This window comes from Lissotriton helveticus, chromosome 8 (assembly GCF_964261635.1).
Source record: "Lissotriton helveticus chromosome 8, aLisHel1.1, whole genome shotgun sequence".
NCBI classification, from domain to species: Eukaryota; Metazoa; Chordata; class Amphibia; order Caudata; family Salamandridae; genus Lissotriton; species Lissotriton helveticus.
Genome location: NC_136069.1, coordinates 78,039,124 through 78,058,088, shown reverse-complemented (window position 1 = coordinate 78,058,088; position 18,965 = coordinate 78,039,124). Strand labels below are relative to the sequence as shown.

Sequence of the window (18,965 nt, the reverse complement as noted above, 5' to 3'; positions counted from 1 at the left end):
GAATCAGCCTTGTGATTGTGAGAACCACATCTATAACATATAAATTGATATGTATTAACATTTGTATGTGCCTTGAATTTGTTGTTAGAAAAATTATCTCTTTTCTTTTTGTCATTCACCAAATACACATTAGAACTATTACTCGAAGAACCAGTTATCTCCCTTGACCCTTCCAATGATCTTTTGACACCTTTTGCAATGTCAATAGCTTCAGAAAGAGTAGGTCTTTTGCATGCTAAAAGCCGCTCTTGAATTTTACGTTCATAACAGTGAAAGACCAACTGGTCGAGTATGTACTCATCTACTCTATCTTGATAGTCACACTTAGTTGCCAAACTCTTAAGCTTGCTATATATTCCTCTACATTTTCATTTTCAAATTGTTTTCTCATCGTGAATCGATGTCTGCCCACCATTATATTTTCCTCCTCATCAAATTGTCTTTCCAACCTCTTGACGGCTTCTTGGAATTCATCTAATGGAATAAACTGACCTGGTGGTGGTTCATACTCTGGCAGACTATAAAAAATGTCCTGCCCTGCAACCCCCAACAGCCCAACAAGAATAGCTGTTTTCCTTTCAGCGTCGAACTTCTTACCATTAATGGCAATCAAATAATTTTCGAATGCTCTGTACCAATTGCGCCATTTCATAACCGGTTTACCGGGTTCATTTAGAAAAACTGCCGGAGCATTGAAGTTCGACTTACTGGTCATGTCTTCCTGTTTGGTATCTGAAGTCTCGTTTTTTAGTAAACAAATCAATTTTGACCGATTAATGTACAATGAGCCTTTGTAAATATTAAAAAGATCGTTTTAACATAGATTTTAGCAAGATTGTACACTTCGAAATAAATTGCGTGAATATTTTGCGAGTCTTAATTACCTTCAGCTCGTATGCGCCGCTGTGGAAAAAAATGAAACAAAATGGTGTCACGTAGACCACATCTATAGCGTTGTGACGTAACCGGTATCTCTGTTTGACAAACAGCTGAGAGGATTGGAATGACGGTTGAATAGAATCTCGTGTGAGGAACGAAGAAATGCCCGTTGAACTGACACACATCAACTGCCGTTGAACTCGCTTAATGAATCAGCTTCACGCTGTGAAGACATACGTAACCAAGAATTACATGAAGTAAAAACCGGAACGAATAAAGTAATTCGTAATTTGCCTTTTTGATTCTTTGAAAATTCCTGTCACGCGCCGACTGCAACTCTGAGAATCCTCATCCGATCTTCACCCGACGTGAAAATCTCAGTCACAAATTGCGGTCGATCCGAAACACAATGGAAAACATTTAATTAATATTTTATATCTGAATACTTCAAACGAATTGCAATAAGAGCACTTGCCTTGAAGATAAGGTTCAGTCGCTCCGGAAGAAATCCCTGCGCAAGCTCGTCTCTTGAAAACACGTCCCGAACTCGTCGCCAAATATGTTGTAGAATGAGTGTTCAATAAACGAGGAAAATAGAAGTATATTTTCTTAAGTATTTATTCATGTATAACGAGCTTACTGGAGGGAGGGAACAGCTGTCAGGAAGGTAACAGAGTTCTCGGGTCAGGGGTGCACGTCATATAAATAACAACTCCACATTCCAATGTACGTCATTTAGATAACCAATCACAATGGGGGAAGGAGGAAGAGCAGGAATGCAGTCCTGCCAAGAGTCACGCATCAAATGTGACACTAACGCATTTCAGTGTGGTGCTCCGCAACACCGCACTGAAATGCATTGTCACGCATAATTCATAGAGCCTCAGCTGGAAGACTGCATGCTCTTTTATTAAGCACTCGGCTGCCAAATTAAACTGTGAAGTCACTTGGCAGCTTGCAGTGCGCTCCGTGGCGTGTGTGTGCTTAATGCCACAATGTATCATTAGTTGAATTCTCGCCTCGGAGACGATTTGCGGCGCGGTTTCCTGATGCTGTCAGGTCGAGGTAGTGCCCAATGGCTACTACCGAGACATGACACAGCCAGTCAAGTTATGTAACACTGATGTAGGCTCCGCTGGGACCTGACGTCACATCCTGCTTCCAAAGTTAACTTGTGGGAGGCAGTAGGCCAAGGCGCTGGCCTTCTTTGCGGAAAATTCGAATACATTATCATGATCACGGCTCGCAGGCAGCGCTGCCTTTTGCACCTCCGGCCTCCCCTGCTGCATGGCTCAGCTGTCTTAGCAGTTGCTGTAAATTTGACCTTCGGCCGCACCAATGAAACTGCTGCAGGTTGGTAAGTCACAGAGAGATCGACCTGATTATGTCTTGTGACGGCCCAATGTAGTAACACTTCGGTCTCGCGCCGGCCTGTAAAAGACCAGTGCTTAGAGACTAGGACAGACTTAGCTGTCCAGCCTGGCAAGAGGATTGTCTCCGCACAACACCCCTATAAAACGGTACTTAAATGTGAATATGAAAATTAACGTTTGAATAAGCCATAGTACGAATATCCTGAAGCCCTCACTTTAAAACTCTTAGAAGCGTTGGTAAATGTTTCTTCGGAAATACATAGTCCTGAAAAACAATCGCCGTATGTTTGTATGCAGATCTTTTTTAAATGTCGTTTGTTGGAATTAAGTGGGATATGTGTGAAAACAAATGCAGTTACTTAAGAAAGGAGGCAGTTTATTATTTACACATTTCTCACTGCCTGCAGGTCGTAAAAACTATTTTGCATAAAATCAGCCGCTAGGGTGTATGTAACGAGGAACTGTGCTCATTGGATTTTACTCTTTTTTCCATGTAATTGTGCTTCTATGCTATCAAACAGGCTTCCTTGCCTGTTGAAACGAAGCCTGTTAGTATTTCTGCAATTTTTTAATGTTACAGAGACCAAGTCCGTGGAGTGTAATATTGGACATTCTCAGGTCTTGTAAAGGCTCCCAAATGTAACACTTCGGTCTCAGGCCTGTAAAAGAACAGTGCTGTGAGACTGGGACAGCCTGCTGGCAAGTAGATTCTCTGCGCACAACACCCTTAACCGGCTATAGAAAACTAGATGAGACATCTTGTTGGAGTTACACGGCAGAGAATAATTCTGAGAAATGGGTGCTAAAATCGGTGTTTCAATAAGCCATAGTACCGATATCCGAAATCCCTCACTTTGATGTTAGTTTAAGTTTGCCGTTTATTTCTTAAAACTGCCGGGGCTGGGGTACGTTTAACAGGTTTCTGACAGGCGTTGCTATGTTGTATGGGAGATTATTGCACTGGCCTTAAACTGTGACGATAATCCAAAATAGTGCTCAGCCTGTTCCCGCGCAGGTCAGCTAACTGGCACTGTGTGACAGGCAGCTAAGATAGCTGGATCCCTGTGTACCTTGTCTTGTTCATGTTGGAGCCTCACTCATCCTTCCTTTTGGGCCTGGGTTTCCACGTCATGTGGCCAGACAGAGGCCCTGGAGTCAGATGCTCTCCTGATTGGTTGCTGGCAGGCAAGGGGCCAAAGGCGGGAAATGATTTCTGGTGCTTTGCTGCAGTTTTAAGATCTTCTTGGAGTTTCTTGTTGCTCAAATGAGTGTAATTTCTGATATTTCTGTTTCCCTTATCTTCATTGCTTGATTTTGCTCACAAGAAAGTGTCACTCATAGTTGTGGAAAGACCCAACGCTCTCACGATTCAGCCAGATTCTTCTCCCGACCCAAAAAGAGTCGCTGCACGAGAGCAGTTTAACGCGCGGTAAACGTCAAAGGGGCGCGAGCGAGCGGCTATCCAATCAGCAGCTCGGTGTGAGAGACGGTTGTAATGCTTCAGCGCCTACGGCAGACAAGGTGCGGCCATCTTGAACTAAACCCACTTCAGAGCCAAAGCAACGAGTATTTTCAAAATAGTGACATACACTCCGATGTTCGATAGGTAAACAGCATCGTGTCCTCATTTGTTTGCATTACATAATTTTAGAAAGAAAATATTTAGGACAATTTGTTTTTGTTGACGTTTCTGAATGTACACGAAGCTAATATTAAATGAGCGCTCTAGGTAAAGCTATAAAGTGCACTATAACTATCAGATTAGTCGTTTTGCGGTGACCTGATTTTAAGGTTTTTCCTTTTGAGTATGACAGCTGAGCAGCGGCAAGAGCGAGCCTGGGCGCATTCTGGGGCGGCGTCACGCAGTCTGTCTTCCGTGTCTAGGGCCTCAGATCCCGCCCCGGGTTGGGAGTGGCGAGACCTGCCCGAGGGGTGGATCCGAGTGCCGGGGGCACCCGGCCTGGGACTCCCGGAGAGCTCCGGGTGCAGCGGCAGGGCATGGGATGGGAGTCTGACAGCAGCGAGGGGCGGCGGCTGCTCTGGTCCCACCCCCCGGAGGAGGGCGGCTCTGCCTCCGCGGAGGAGGGAGCAGCACTCGCACTGGCGGCGGCTGTGCCTCCAGTCGGCAGTAGAGGGACCGCCCCGCACAGGTAAGAGCCGTTTCACTCCAAGGCATTTACAAGTGACATTTTTGCCTACCTGATAGCCGGGGCTCCCGGAAGAAATGTCAGGTAGGGTGCCTTGTTTGTTCTTTCCTGCACCTTTTCCCATCCACGCAATTCTTTCATTTTGTTGTCAGAGTTTCGCGTTTCTGTTCGTTGAACTTCATATGTCCAGTCTCCTGCGGTCGAAAATCCAGTTTATTCAGTGCTTCTCGTGGGAGAGTGAGAACTTTTTTTAGTTCCCCTTATTGGTGTGCTATCCTAAAACTGGGAACTCTCAAGTTCCACTGGTGTACTTTTATTGGGAACTTCATTAATAAAATAAAAACTGTTTGCATGTTGAGGGCCCCATAAACACAGCGAGAAAGACTGAAAGTGAAGAGTTTCTATAATTGTGATGCATGTACCGCATTCACATAACAAAGTTTGCAGCATTTCACACAGAATGGAGCGTGTGAACTGGGATATTGAAAGTTATCGGTTGTTATGTCACACTGAAAGAAGAGATTAAAAAACAAGCATTGGAAATGCAATAGGTCTCGCACCATTAGAGTTAGTGTTTTTAGAATTGTTTATGAGGTTTTTTTGTAAATGTTTAGCATTTTTGTTTCCTGTAGCCAATGCTAAAGAATTACAAATAAAAAAAAGCCATAAACATTTCTAAAAGCTCTAACTGAAATGGTCTGAGACCTATTGCACTGTGTGAGGGTGAGGGGTTGAGGGTGTGTGAGGGTGAGGGGTTGAGGGTGAGTGAGGGTGGGGGTGAGGGTGGGTGAGTGAGGGTGAGGGGTTGAGGGTGAGTGAGGGTGAGTGAGAGTGAGGGTGAGTGAGGGTGGGTGAGGGTGGGTGAGGGTGAGTGGTTGAGGTTGAGGGTGAGGTGTTGAGGGTGAGTGAGGGTGAGGGTGACTGAGGTGTTGAGGGTGAGTGAGGGTGAGGGTGAGTTAGGGTGAGGGGTTGAGGGTGAGTGAGGGTGAGGGGGAGTAGTTGAGGCTGAGTGAGGGTGAGTGAGAGTGAGGGTGAGTGAGGGGTTGAGGGTGAAGGGGTGAGGGTGAGGGGTTGAGGGTGGGTGAGGGTGAGGGGTTGAGGGTGAGTGAGGGGTTGAGGGTGAGTGAGGGAAGCTTGCACTTTGCCACCAATGCATTGCCGGTTCTTTGCGTGAGGGGATACTTATACCAGTATCGTCAGTGTGGTAAAACGTATATGTGCGAGGGAAGCTTGCACTTTGCCACCAGTGCTGTATCTGTTCTTTGTGTGAGGGTATACTTGTGCCAGTGTGGGCACTGTGGTAAAATATTTATGTGCGAGCGAAGCTTGCACTCCTCCCACCAGTAGTGTCTGTTCTTTGTATGAGGGTATGCTTGTACCAATGTGGTAAGCCATCTATGTGTGTGGAAAACTGGCGCTCCTGCCACCAGTGCTGTGTCTGTTCTTTGTGCGAAGGTACTTGAAACTACTGTCATTCTTGTTAATGTTCGCTGTGCTATGGAAGTCTGCACTCATTCCAGTTCTCTGTCTGTTTTGTGTGAGAGAATATGTGTGTCGCTGCTGTCAGCACTGTAACTGATTAGTGTGTGAAAAAAACGTGCACTTTTCATACCAGTGCTGTATCTGTTCCTTGCGTGATGGTACTTGCACAAGAGGGGACATGGTTGTAAACTGTCTCTGTGTGAGGAAAACGTGCACTCCTGCCACCAGTGCTGTTTCTGTTCGTTGTGTGAGGGTACTTGAAACACTGCTGTATTTCTTGTGAATGTTCACAGTGCAATAAAAGTGTGCACTCCTTCCATATCTGTTTTGTGTGAGAGGATATGTGTACCACGGTTGTCAGCACTGTAACTGAGTTGTGTGTGAAGGAAGCTTGCACTTTCCCTACCAGTGCTGTATCTGTTCTTTGAGTACGTCTCCTGCCACCAGAGGTGTCTGCTCTTCGTACTGAGGGTTTTGAGATGCTATCAGTATTGTAAATGATCCCTATGAGGTGCACGTTTTCCCTCAGTCGATAGTGCTGTCAGTATTGTAACTGATCTGTGAGGGATGTTTGTGATCGCTTTTGCACACGCTGCCTTAGCGAAGGTAAATAAAACAATTGTTCACTTTTCAAAAGCTAAAACTATTGGCTCTGTCTGCGTGTGCATTACATACAATAGCCTTTTAAATTGCTTTAATGGCGTTGCTCAAATTGCCTGGGTGCGAAGTGCAGAAACCCAGGAATTCGAGAAGTGCGTCATACATGACATGGAGCCACTAGGGACATATGCAGATATAGGATATGGTTCTAACATTGGAAGCGGGTGCTGTTTTGTGCTTGTATAAATGTTGACCCGGTTCAGCTCTTCGCATCACGTTACAGAACTGGAACACAGAAAGAGCCGAGTCCGAGTTACTGAATATAAAAATAAAGAAACAGGCCGTGGCAATGTGTTTTTCAAGCCCTGGTGCCGGGACAAGCCCAGGCGTGTCCGTGGGTGCGAAGTCTTGTGACGTCTTCAGCGCGGGAATCCCCGAGCGGGGAAGAATGAATGACAGATAAGGAATGCCCGGGGAGATCCAAAACAAACAGGCCCCGTGTACCTTGCATAGCGGACAAAAAATAGCATTTTCGGGATTCTTTCTATTCAAGTTGCAGACAGACGGTCGGTGTTTATGCAGCCAACACCGGGGCAGGCTGGGGGCTGGGAGAGGCAGTAGCTATGGAGGCCCAAAAGAAAGCCGTGGAGTGGAGAGCGGGCGGGCAGAGAGAGTGAGGGGGCGGAGCGGGGGTGTGGGAGGAGTGCGGGAACAGACGGGAGGGTAGGAGAGTAGGAGGAGAGTAGGAGGAGGAGTAGGGGGTCGTGCGAAGTGCAGAAACCCAGGAATTCGAGAAGTGCGTCATACATGACATGGAGCCACTAGGGACATATGCAGATATAGGATATGGTTCTAACATTGGAAGCGGGTGCTGTTTTGTGCTTGTATAAATGTTGACCCGGTTCAGCTCTTCGCATCACGTTACAGAACTGGAACACAGAAAGAGCCGAGTCCGAGTTACTGAATATAAAAATAAAGAAACAGGCCGTGGCAATGTGTTTTTCAAGCCCTGGTGCCGGGACAAGCCCAGGCGTGTCCGTGGGTGCGAAGTCTTGTGACGTCTTCAGCGCGGGAATCCCCGAGCGGGGAAGAATGAATGACAGATAAGGAATGCCCGGGGAGATCCAAAACAAACAGGCCCCGTGTACCTTGCATAGCGGACAAAAAATAGCATTTTCGGGATTCTTTCTATTCAAGTTGCAGACAGACGGTCGGTGTTTATGCAGCCAACACCGGGGCAGGCTGGGGGCTGGGAGAGGCAGTAGCTATGGAGGCCCAAAAGAAAGCCGTGGAGTGGAGAGCGGGCGGGCAGAGAGAGTGAGGGGGCGGAGCGGGGGTGTGGGAGGAGTGCGGGAACAGACGGGAGGAGAGTAGGAGGAGGAGTAGGGGAGGCACGGCCTAGCGGCCGTGCAATCAAGAAGTGAGGGGGCGGGAGAGTAGGCAAGGCAGGCGGCTGGGGCCATGTGCACGCGCTTTTAAGCTCAATGCGCATGCGCATTGAGCTTAAAAGTCATGGGCACTGCAAGGAATCGCCACGATTCCTTGCAAGTTGGATAAAGAGTCGATGAGCCCCTATAGTCTCGCTTGCTCGATGCGCATGCGCATCGACAGGCGAGACCTAAAAAGGATAGTTGTGCAGGGGCAGACTTGTGTAAATAAAAAGACAATTAGGACAACCATGAGAAGTCGGACGATATCTCGGTAGAGCGGAAAGGAAGAACACACTCTTACTAGTACAACAGCTAAAGAGAAAGGAACGACTTGGTGAACTTACTCTCTCAGATAGATGAACATGCCTAACTTAACCGCTGCCCACATTGATATAGTCGGCACCCTTTTTGTGTCAATCCCTCGCCCCTCTTTATACAGTTATGGACTCGTATACGTGCCAGAATATTCTGTCTCAACTGTTTCGCCAGCAAGCGTAAACATTACAGTGGGACTTGATGGCATCTCACATACGAATTATAGAGACAAGACTAATATCCGTTAGTGCTTCTCAGTGGACACGAATCAGATTATGCATTCTAAAAAACATTGCCAGGCGCCTAAACAGTTAAGGTGAAAAGAGATGGAGCTGTTTGTGTTTCTTACGACGAACCTGCTATATGTAATTGAAAACATACAGTAAACGAGGAAATCTAAACGTCTGGTATGCATACTCTCCGGGTCATTCATCCTAGGATCTCACAATTTGTTCAAGTGCGTCAGTTGAGATTTGAGCCCAGGTCCCCAATCTCAACATCTGCATTTTATCCACTCTTTAGAATCTACTCGTCTTCCTCCTTTTACACAAAATAATAGCATATCGTGCTTAGATTTTTTTGACAACTGGAATTAGTGCTATCAAATCGAGTTAATTAATATACTATATGAGAAATGTTGTTGAGAGAAAACAAGTATGCTTTAGAATTTAAAGGGACAAAAGCACACAGAAATGAATATTTTATTATTATATAGCAATCCAGGAAACCACAACTCACTGTGTTAATCCAGGAAACCACAACACACTTGTTTTTAAATACAAAGTTACATGTGAGGTAGAGCACTCTATGGTACTTGAGTCAACAAACATACTTCAGAAAGAACGCCACCTTAATCTACAAGATTAAATAAACCTTATAATCCATAGGGTTGGAGGTCCCATGACTCTTGCTCTCCAGGTCCAAGTGTTAAAAGGGGCAGACTTCCCCAAGGCAAGTTCAGTCTTTAGGCACATTTTCGCTTACGAACAACAAAAGGAAGAACACTCTTCGTTCCTTTCAAAACTGCATTAGGAATGGGAGATCGTGTCTTCGATAATGGGCTCGGTTCTGAAATGATGCCCATGGATGCCCTTCCCATCCTGTTTCCTTAGTTGTCCCATTGGTCCGAGTGGTATTGTTTCGTTGTGTATTCCACCTTTCGATGGTTGGGACTCAATCAAGGACACTGGAGCCAACCCTTTGTTGCCCCTTGCCCTGGAGGAAGACCTAGGCAACAATGACCAAGAGTACAAAGAGCACATCCCGCTATCTGAATACATTTGTGCTGGGTGCATCAAGGACACGAACATGGTGCATAATGACCTTCCAGCCCTCCTGGCTGATCAAACACATGAACTACAAGAGAGTGGCAGTGAGAGCAAATAAGAAAATATCATGCCAGACTGAAATCCCTTCTCGTTGTATATTATGCATGCATCCCTTTCTATAATGGTGTGTTGGCACTGAAGTATTTTGACAGCAAATGGACCAGCAGAATAGATCCAGGTGAAGCTGATAGCTCCTAGTGCAACCTCCAAGATTAGGCATGCATGTCCTGCAGAACGCCCATCAATCTGCATTTAGTGTCAGATAACTTGTCGGTCTGCCTCTCCTGGATCATCCTGAACGATGCAGGATTACACACTGTCGGCTCAAAGTCTTGTTTTGAAAGGCCATGATGAATCAACTACAGGTCCTGCTTCTTAAACTGTGTGCTTACTCAAGTTCAGAAAGCACAGCATTCTGCTACAATCCCATGCAGTGGGCTTTCTCAGCACCAGGAATTTGTCGGCATAGTTCCTCCCCCCAGTGGCTCCTTGTGAATTGAACTAGGGTTTTAGAAGTCAGTCTCCACTCTTTCACGACACCAAACGCATCAAGGGGAACCACTGAAAGCATTTTTGAGTACAGACATTTCTGTACTACGTCTGCGGCAGCCACCTGCCTGTTTTCTACCAGCATCACAAGTATTTTAATGCCCCGACTGGTATGAGAAAAAGCAAAATCAACCAGAGCCAGTATTTGTAGCCCTTATCTGTATATACTTCAGACAGCAATTGTACATAGAAAGCACTTCTAAATGTGTTCTAGAGCTGGGTTAACGATATATCACAAATAATTAATGTGAAGAAAGGCAGAAAAGCTATGTTACAAATGAATGCATACAATTTTGTTTAAAGTCCTATTTAGTGTCACACCAGTGCCTTTAAAGATTGTTAAAACCAAAACAAATGGGCGGTATTTTTCTCTTGGAGAGGTGGCAACCCTAATCGCCTACGTAACCCTATAAAATGGCTAGGAATCCTAAAATACATATGTTCCGTGGTCTCAGCAAATCTTCACTTTCGAATCCAGCAGGATGATGCAGTTGACGGCACAATCCTTGAACTCTAGATAATCAGGTCCTCTTTGAGTCAGCCGTATGCACTGGTTTCTCCCCAACCTTGGATTTGTTCACATGCAACCTTGGCTGCTGGTCTCTAATCTACTGTTCATTTATGACTAAGCCTCAACATTATTAGTAGTAGTCTGCACATCCTCTATAGCTACCATGAAAATGCACTTTTCTGTCTGTCAAGCTGGTGCCAGTAGGCTCATACCATCATGCAACTCTTAGTACAAGGTTTGAGGGCAAAAAGTTATTCTTTTCATGTCTGACTGACTTATCACATTTCCCCTTAGTTATCGCTCTGCATCAGGGGTCCGGTAGGAAAGTTGCAGCATTCTATCAGTTCGTAGCACATGGAAAGGCGCACCAACAAATTCCAAAATAGATAAATTCCAGGCTGGATTTGATCTATTTTGATCATTGAAGAAACACAATAAAGAACTTATATTGGATTTCCACTATTTGCTGGTGCACCTTACCGTTTGCTATAATCTTCGATCTGCTGGACAGTGGCAGGTGCATGATAAGTAGTGCACAGGACATTATACATAATGTGTAAACTATGATTGAGGGGCGGTCTTTCTAGTCCATTCTACTAGTTCAGGCCAGAACTTTTAGATGGAAATGCTTGGTGTTTATGGCTTAATCTGTCAAGAAATTAAGTGATTCACAGTGTATACATATCCATTATTATAGCAAACAGGTAAGTATGGAATGGACATACACAGAGCACATTACCAACATTTCGTCATATCAAAGAGGGCCTTGTTCAGTGGGCATAGAGAATGATGTATTCCCTCCCCAAAAAGTGATTTCTCTAAGGAGAAATCAGTGATTTATTACTCAGTGACACTAGTCTTCCCTTTGCTTAAAAAGGAGCTGTTTAGCAAAGGATCTAAACATTAAATAGACCACAGGCCCCAATTCATGTCTCCTTATGTTGCTAACAGTTCGTCCCTCTGGTCTTGTTTGTGTTACAGGCAGACATCACTCTGCCAGTATCTGCGTTGTGTGGGGCTGTATGTGTGCCTACATGGTTATTGCATGTGTGTGCCAATCTGAGTATTGAATTTTGGACATGCATACTCGGTTGTCCAGGCTCTCCTTGGCATCTTTATAACATACCACAATTACTAATATGAGGCCCTGATTCTTACACCGTTTGACCCCTGGTCGCTTATATTTCCTTCCCTCTTCTACTTTCCCTTTAATTACCTGCAGCCTATTTTCCTTCCAGTGTTGCACTCAGTTGGCCAAAGTCTGGTACTGACCACTTCTCCACTGTGGAGAAACATCATTCCAGTCACAAGGATTCTACCTCGTTTCACCTCTCTACTTATGCCCTTTTCATTTTCCTGTCACATCTAGCAATTTAACATTGCTTTGCAACAATGTAAAACTCTATACAGGATATACATCATGTTGGGACGGGAAGTTTCCTGCATGTCTCTGGAGAGAGTGCTTCCCCTGCCTTATGCTAATCTCCAGGCAAGTCACTCAAAAGCTACTGTATAGTTTCTAGATCCCTACCTCAGTGAGCATGACAATCATACATGTCCACTGAGGGTCTCCCTGTTTACATGGATTGAGACCCTAGAGCTTGGCTCTGAGGTCGAGGGGGCATGCCTAGTGCACCCCTATTTTTCAGAGAGTGGCTACTGCCCTCTCTATTATGGCTGTGGTAGACTGACAGTGGTGGCAGCAATAAATCTATAGTCAGGAGGGGTGAGTCCCTAGGCACCCTCCTGACCAAGTCTGTGCAGTTTGCCATGCCTGTGGACCTGTTGCCTTAGTCTGGCTGATGTGTGTTTGAGAGCCCGTGGGTGTACAGGGGAAGAATGGTGATTTGAGCCAGTGTGAGGAATGCGAGCTGTCCTGCTGGACATCCCAGCTCCCCCGTCCCCCTCCCTATTTCCTTGGAAAGGCCTGGTGGGCTGGGGGAGACACTCAGCTCTTATCTGGGTTTAGCTGCACTAACTTTGTGGAGAGAATCCTCCCCCACTGGTCAGGGCCTCCTGGGCTGGAGTTAATTAAAATTCCTCTCTAGAGGGTTGCGCAGCCTGATACCAGAACACGACCTGCTACATGCTTTACCCATGCATTGAACACACGGTGAATGGTCTGTGATTGGAGGTGTAAAAAGTAGCAGACCCTCTCATTGGATGAGCCTATCAATCAGAGGTGATAAAAGTCTGGCCTGAGTGGTCAGCTGTTGTTCAAAGACTGGGCTATGACAGAGAAGATAGCCAGGCACGGATCCCGCGGTGTGAAGACAGAAGATAAGACTCTGTTCACTGCGGTCTGGAAGGAAGGCAACATTAAGGACCAGCTGTTTGTGAGGCTTGGATGAGCGTTCGCTTTGGACCAAGGAAATTACAGACAGCTGCCCAGTGTGGGAAGGAAGCTTACAGCACATCACAGAGGCTGGTGGAAAGAAGCTTGCAGCACATGACGAGAGCCAGAGAGAGGAGGATGCTTGATTCTAGTCTTTGAAGGTGAGATCAAATCCCCTCTAGGCTCCTCCCTTGCGCTGTGGGAGCATGTACAAGCAGTAACTGGGAAGAGAGGCCAGTGAAGCAGACCCCACCTTACTTTTTGTGAACTCTGAGGGTATCAGGGTGAACTGGCACTCTGTCCAGCCACTACCCTTCTTCAGCTAGCCAGTGGCTACTGGACTAGTGGGACTCCAGTAAACTGTGCCAAGACATTCGGCACCTTTGATCAGATCCCTGACACCACCAGAGCGGTGTCCTCACTCACAATGGGAGGGCACTTCTGTTGCTTTGGGTGGGGGGTTATGGGGCTGATCACGACCATTTGACTTCGCATCATATGCTGAAACTATATCCTTTCAATACAAAGTTTGGTATCAAGGCTCTAGTGAATGAGAACAGCCCTGTGTAACATGATCTGTAATATGCAATGCTTACTGTGTGTTTTCATGTTAACTGTGTTTTTATAGTGCTTGGCGTCTAGGCGCTATATTACTGTTTGGGGTCAGAACTCTGCCCCAGAGGGTTGTAGAGACTTCTGTTTTTTACTGTTTATCCTAGTTTTATGTGTAGAATAATTATCTTATCTGTATTAAAGTACTTTTCTTTTATAAAAAAGTAAAGCACTGACTGGACATTGAGTTTATCAGCTGGTGGTACGGTTTACACTGTATTCTGAATGTCTAACCCCGCCTCACCTCCTTGAGTAAGCCTTGGACTGCTCTGTCTCGCTACCCTGAGAGAGTCAAGTGCTGGAGAGGAGTACTTGGTTATCCAGTTTTGGGTCCTTTAGTACTGAGGCCCCAGGACATCAGTGAGGGAACACTCCAGTTGATGCGATTGGAGCGCAGTTACCCCTGAGTGCCCTGGTGCCCAGGAAGCCGGGTCTAACACATCATAACACGTCTGTGTGTGTATGGTTGACTACATCTCAGGTGATTCATATGTATGAGTGTTTTTAGTCTGCTTGCCTGGATGTCAATATGCATTTTGCTCTGCCAGTGTTATGGATAGTATGCATCACCTATATTAGTGCATGTGTAGATGATGTTTGTCTTCAGGCATGAATTTCAAACAAAAGGAGGAGAGAGAGAATATTACCTAGAAATGGATGTGTTCTCCCTGAGTTACATTTATAAACAAGAGGAATCCATTAAGTAATGGGTCAACGGTGTCCCTACTATGGTTGGGAACACGTTAGGTGTTTTTGGGTACCCCTCACACACCAACAGGCCCCTTGGTGTCATGCTTCATCATCGGGGTCATCGTATCCCTCTACGGGATACGGCGTGCTGCGATCAACGATTACGTGGGAGCACTTCTTGACTATGTGTGGTGTATTGTGAGGGATTTCGATGTGAGTGCTGTGGTGGGGTTTAGGATAGTGAGTGGGGTTCTTTAAAAAGCACCTGACTCGTGGGGTAGCAAAAAAACTTTAATTGGCCCCCGAGCTGGTACTAGTTAAAAGTAAGTGAGGAGGTCAACCGCTATTTAGGTGGTCAACCGCTATTTAAGAGAATCCCTCTTCGCTGCCCCTTACGCCGGCTCCGCTGATCAGCGGAGCCGGCGTAAGGGGCAGCGAAGAGGGATTCTCCTCATAGACCCGCAGCAAGGAAGCCCGGGTAACCCCTATGTTAAATACGGTCTCATGGAGTAACAAACTCCTAATTAAACAGTCAGCTAAATAGCGGTTGTTAAGTAGGTACATTGGTATGCCTTCACTTGTAAATATCACTTTTTTGAAATATTCAAAAGACGCGATTAGAAAAACGTGAGTACGGTGGGGATTTGTGTACCCCAGTCCTGAAGATGTTTTTACATCGAAACATGTTGACACACACATATGAGGTGGCGCACATAAACTACGCCATTACCTCCTCACTTACTTTTTACTAGTACCAGCTCGGGGGCCAATTAAAGTTTTTTTGCTACCCCACGAGTCCGGTGCTTTTTAAAGAACCCCACTCACTATCCTAAACCCCACCACAGCACTCACATAGAAATCCCTCACAATACACCACACATAGTCAAGAAGTGCTCCCACGTAATCGTTGGTCGCAGCACGCCGTATCCCGTAGAGGGATACGATGACCCCGATGATGAAGCATGACACCAAGGGGCCTGTTGGTGTGTGAGGGGTACCCAAAAACACCTAACGTGTTCCCAACCATAGATGGGACACCGTTGACCCAATGTCTTCAGGCATGGTAATCTATGTCGCCAAGACCTTTTTTACAAGTGTGCTCACCTTGTGCGTTTTCCCGGATTGGCCTAGCACCTTCCATGTGACTTTTTGATACTGAATACCCCCCCCCCCCCCCCGCAGTGTAATTGCCCACAGGATGAGTTTTATACCATGTTTCTCCACAAACAAAAGACGTGAGTACTCCCTTCAGACCAGGGTATTGGCGGACTGACCGTTAATGGCACTGCCCTCGTGGGCCAGGATCCTACCAACTCTGTATTGAAATCCAATGAGTGTACTCTAGCTGTGGCCCTTCGTTTAAGCCTTTCCCCCATATGTTGCTAGTCATGGGTTATGTTTTGAGTGCTTCAGTCTGTGCAAGTATGTATGTGTTTGTGTGTGCAGAGTAAGCAAGGCATTGCATGGCAGGATGGGTGGTGGTTATTTTTTCATGGAGGCCTGCGAAACTCGTTGGATACGGGTTACTGGGTTGTTTCCATGATATCCCACCCCACCCTGCCACACAGTTTTGTGAAGGTGGATGTGCCATGCATGTATTCAGTTAGCTGGGCCTTGCTCCCTGTTGTCCTGGTCATTATTGCCCATGTCTTCTTCCAGGGCAGGGTACCACAGCAGGCAGTTGTCATGTCCGGTTAGACTGCAAGAGTTTGTTGTTTTTAGGGTTACTGGAGTATCTTATGGCTCGCTCTAATATATTCTGAGCTCTCTGACCACATTTATTCTCAGCCTCTCTCTACATGACTCCAACGTGAGCTCTGTGATTACAGGTGGCTCCCAAGGAGAAACAAAATCTGGTTCAGAAGCCTCGTCATCTACCATGTAGCATCCCAGGGAGATGGTCAGCTTTCCCTTCAGTCTTGTTTCTCAAGCTACAGGATACAGTACTGAACCTGTTGGAAGCAAGTGGTGATCCTGACTATTGGGATTGATGTAGTTGACATGAAGGACCCATGTCAGGCGTTGGTTAGTCGTGGTGTGCCCCAGTCGTAGTCGCCACAGAAGTGCGCATAAATACAATTAGGTAGTACAACTGACTGTCACAAGTATGAAAATTAATCTTTACAAAATGTGTGAATATAAGATGTAGATGAGTATTTCAAAGTCCTGTTCTGATTAATGAGCACAAGCCAGACGTGTTCCGAGATGATGATTGCCACTGTTTTTTTTCTGGTCTGATAATCCCTTGAGGTTGTACAATTTGGTATAGAGAGAATCAAAGCCAATAAATTGATGTGATACCAAGCTCCGCTTCACCCCGTCTAAAATGGTTATTGTTGGTATGGTCATGTATGCTGACCTAATTGGGTTTGCACAGACTGCTGCTATATTCATGTAGCAACTTCAGGAATTATAGAGTGATGGGTATGCCTGCCAGTTCAATTCACTTTTACGATGGAGCTTCAACACTGAACTGCAGCTTTGTCTTGTTTTTTCACCATACTCCTCATGTCCTCCATCTGCGTCTACCTTCCAACATTCAGTCATACATCTTTTTTTTATTTTTATTTCCTCCCTCTCGCCTTTCTTTACTCTCTTTGGCTGCCCACATCCTTAGGGTTTCCTCTTATTCCCATCCCCTTTTTATTGTGTGGCTTGACAGCGAAACTGTGGCCATACAGTTATGTGAGCATTACTTGAGGGGAGCTTTGACCCCCACCCACATGTTGGGATCCAGTAGTACATGTTTTGATTAGGTAGAAGTTGTGTGCTTCTACCAAAGAAGTGCTTGCCCTCCACGCTTCTGTAACCACTTTGTTTATTTATCCAGCTAACCAAGCTTGAACTGTCAAGGACACACACATGACATTGGAATTATATTAAAGTGTCTTAGCTAATCTGTTGTTTTTCTCTGCGAGCTTTACTGAAGGGAGGAGGGCAGTCATTAACCTACATGGATGTTTAGGTCTGACTTTACAGTGCAACTGTTTCATGCCATCTTAAGTTGCACCAATATAATTCTACAGTTCTTTGCTTCCACACAAGTACGTGTGCATTCCCATGCTATTTACTTGTAATGCTTCATATTACCATAAAACGTTCTTTCAAAGCCAGCTCTATTGGCATTGCCAATGCTCGTGCTTTTTGAAAATGTGTTTTTACTTCACATTCCTTCTTTCTCTAAGTGTGGCAGCCCATCGCTACTCCTGACAACGCACACAACAGCAAAGAGCTCTTCAACATCGTGAAGGAACTCTCCAACCCCAGCTCCAACACCAACGACTTCTCACCTTCGCAAGACCTGTGCGACTCCCTTGCCACCTTCTTCCGTTGCAAGATCGCAGACATCCACGACAGCTTCAACGTCACGACCCCCATCCCCACGGCTACCGTCCTCACCGATCCCCCTGCTCTCCCGGACCAACATAAGCGATGACAACACCATCCAAATCATGAACACCATCCACTCCGGATCTCTGTCAGACCCATGCCCACACCACATCTTTAACAAAGCCAGCACCACCATCGCACCCCACCTCTGGAAAGCCATCAACATCTCCTTAGCGACAGCAACCTTCCCGGAGAGCTGGAAGTACGCCGAGATCAACGCCCTACTCAAATAACCCAAGGCTGACCGATAGGACCTCAAGAACTTCCGGCCCATCTCCCCATTCCCGTTCCCGGCGAAGGTCATGGAGAAGACCGTCAACGGACAACTGACCTGCTACCTCAAGGAGAACAGCATTCTGGACCCGTCCCAGTCCGGGTTCCGCAGCAACCCCAGCACCGAAACTGCCCACATCGCTGCCACAGATGACATCAGGGCCCTGCTGGAGAATGGCCAAACCGCTGACCTCATCCTCCTGGACCTGTCAGCCGCCTTCGACACTATCTGCCACCGCACCCTACGCGCACACCTCCATGACGCAGGGATCCGAGACAAGGCTCTGGACTGGACCACATCCTTCGTCTCCATGACAAAGCAGGTCAACGCCGTCTCGCCCTCCTGCTTCAACACCCTACGCATGCTCCAGAAGATCTACAGGTGGATCCCCACCGAAACAAGAAGAACTGTCACCCCGGCCCTCATTAGCAGCAGGTTGGACTACGGACACGCCCTCTACGCAGGAGCCTCAGCCAAACTCCTGAAACGACTACAGCGCATTCAGAACGCCTCTGCACGCCTGGTCCTCGACATCCCCCGCCGCAGCCACATCACACCCCACCTGAAAGACCTGCACTGGCTCCCCGTCAACCAGAAGATCACCTTCAAGCTCCTCACCCACGCACACAAGGCACTCCACGACACCGGACCAGCATACCTCAACAGACGTCTCACCTTCTACACCCCTAACCGCCAGCTCCTCTCTGCCGACCTCTTCCCTCGCCACCGTCCCCCACATCCGAAGAGCGACCTCCGGTGGCAGATTGTTCTCCCACCTCGCCGCCAAGACCTGGAACACCCTCCCCATCCTACTTCGGCAGACCCAGGACCTCCTAACCTTCAGAAGACTACTCAAGACCTGGCTATTCGAGCAGTAGCAGCATTCCCCCTCTCGCCCCCCCTGCCCCACCCGCCCCTCCCGTGCCTTGAGAGCCCCACAGGTGAGCAGCGCTGTTTACAAATGTTTTGATTGATTGATTGTTTGACTGACTGAACGACCACTCATCCTCCATGTATCTGGCTGACTGACTGACCATCCTCTTTGTGTTG

At 46.7% G+C, this 18,965-nt stretch overlaps 1 protein-coding gene across 2 annotated transcripts in view; it reads left to right on the top strand.

Moving 5' to 3' along the window:
- Nucleotides 1-4,135: 4,135 nt before the first annotated feature.
- The window catches only part of ZDHHC23 (zDHHC palmitoyltransferase 23), a 150,357-nt gene continuing 135,527 nt past the window's right edge, over nt 4,136-18,965 (top strand). Inside the window, exon 1 of one of the 2 annotated variants that reach the window (XM_078656657.1) lies at nt 4,136-4,402. The gene's annotated coding sequence lies outside the window, so the exon portion shown is untranslated. The other variant, XM_078656658.1, reaches the window with a different exon arrangement.